Raw genomic sequence first — 2,415 nt, 5'->3', positions numbered from 1 at the left:
GTTTACAAATCCCATGAAGTCTTAAGTTTGGCTTCTTTAAAGCGAGCTGCTTAACAAACCAGTCAATTCCCCCTTCTTCATGACGGCACGTCGTAGCAAAGTCTGAGGAGTTTGGGGATTTTACTTTTAATATAGCCAGAAAATAGGGTTTGCTGGAGGCTCTAAAGCTTTGGCTTTTGCCCAGAATTTACAGCGTGTTGTTCTGAGTAGTTTTGTATCTGTATGTTCTTTTTTCTGAGCCTGTATTACAACCCAATCACATGCTTTAACTATTTGAAATATTTTATCTTCTAAATAGTTAATTCTGTTTCAAAATTGAGTTCCAGGCATAAGGAGTGAGACTGGATCCCAGTTTCTCCAGCAGTATGCCTGTTTCTTTCCTCTTCCGTTACTTTGCAGCACGTGTGTGCTCTTCTAACAAGTGCTGTGCCTGCATGTGTGAATTCTGCCCCCGTTGAGTTCAGTGTAAGTAGACTGTCATCTGAATTACTACATGTATTTTCTCAGTACCTCCAATAATGTATTGGAGTATCTTTTTCATATATCCATTCAAGTCTTCTGATATCACAGAGAATAACTTAATGTCCCCTTAACTTCAAAGTGTTTGAAGAACCTTAAAACTTCCTTATTGAGCTCCTCACTCCCAGGACCTCCCATTGTTGGCTTGTATTAATGGTGAATTATTGATATGCAATCAAAAATCACTACTCATGTAAGATCTTAACCAAAAAGTGTACCAAGCTATCACCAAGGTATCAGAACTATGCCAATAGTTCTATAATAAAAAGATGCCAGAAGAAATGTGCAAAACTTGTATTTTAGTATTTTAATACAAATTTTTAGAGTTGGTGGAGGGGAAGATCAATGCTTTAAAAAAAATAATCCTTTAGATCCCTTATTTTCAAGTTATGATGTATGGCTTCAATATGTAAAGTAACTGCCTTACCTGTTGTTATGGTTTAACCTGGCAGGCAGCTAAACACCACACAGCAGTTTGCTGACACCCTCCCCCCTGCAGTGGGATGGGAGAGAGAATCGGGGGGAAAAAAAGAGTAAAATTCATGGGTTGAGATAAAGACAGTTTAATAGGACAGAAAAGGAAGGCAAAATAATAATAATAATGATAAAAGAATATACAAAACAAGTGATGCACAATGCAATTGCTCACCACCCATTGACTGATGCCCAGCCAGTTCCCAAGCAGCGGTCACTGCCCGCCGTGGCCAACTCCCCCCAGTTTATGTACTGAGCATGACGTCACATGGTGTGGAATGTCCCTGTGGCCAGTTTGGGTCAGCTGTCCTGGCTGTGCCCCCTCCCAGCTTCTTGTGCACCTCCAGCCTTCTCAGTCGGTAGAGCGTGGGAAGCTGAAAAGTCCTTGACTGGTGTAAGCACTGCTTAGCAACAACTAAAACATCGGTGTGTTATCAACATTGTTCTCACCCTCAATCCAAACCCCAGCACTGTATCAGCTTCCAGGAGGAAAATTACCTCTATCCCAGCCGAAACCAGGACACCTGCCTTAATTAAACTAAGATAATTAATTTGAATGTCTAACATGTTTTCTCTCCCAATCTTATTTAAATATGTGATCTTAATGAATAAGAAAGCTACAGCGTTTTCTTCACCTCTGTTAACTGTATTGAATATCTTGCCATCTTTGAGTTGATCCGAGGAACGTTTGGCCAGCAGAGAAGGGAAGGGAATGTTTGGGCAAAAGCTTCTCGGTGGAACTGCGGGTGCTTTAAGTCACATTTTTCTGAATTGCTACTCCACAAGCTATTGGAAGAGGATTCCTGCATATGACTCCTGTCTGGTAAATCAGTGGATGGAACTTCAGTTATCTGTCCTGCGTTGTTTGCAAATACAAACTTCTTCAGATTATTTGTAGATGTTGCCTAAATCCTCATCTGAAGGAAACAGCGTTTACAACAAAAGTCTAAGACGGCTTCAGGAGGTTATAAAGAGGAAATGTTTTAACCCTTAGATATGTCTCTAGAAGCAAGAACCATTTTGCTTTATAAAATGGTCTTACTCTAACCGATTGAATGGATGTGGCTGCAAAAGCACTGCTGAGATCTGCACCTAACAGATAAATTGATCGCTGTGGAAGTTCAGAACTATTTCTGGTAAAGATTATCCTGGGTGGAGCGTCAAGCAAGTCCTGTCTCCGCAATATGCTTTCAGTGTCAACTTTACTCAGTTTACGGTGCGCTCTTGCAAGGTACAAAACCAGGCTGCTTTTTTCTAATGATGAATGCAGCTATTTCTACACATTTGTTAGATCAGCACAGTTATCTGGCTTCTGGTATGGCAGAGCTGTAACCTTTGTGATTTCCTGGAGGTGTCCGTCTGTGCTTCCTCAGACTCTGCGTTTTGTAGCCTAAACAACTAGAGCAACAGGATGAAAAAGAA

This window comes from Pygoscelis adeliae, unplaced genomic scaffold (assembly GCF_000699105.1).
Source record: "Pygoscelis adeliae isolate BGI_AS28 unplaced genomic scaffold, ASM69910v1 Scaffold54, whole genome shotgun sequence".
Lineage (NCBI taxonomy): Eukaryota > Metazoa > Chordata > Aves > Sphenisciformes > Spheniscidae > Pygoscelis > Pygoscelis adeliae.
This window is presented reverse-complemented; position numbering follows the sequence as displayed.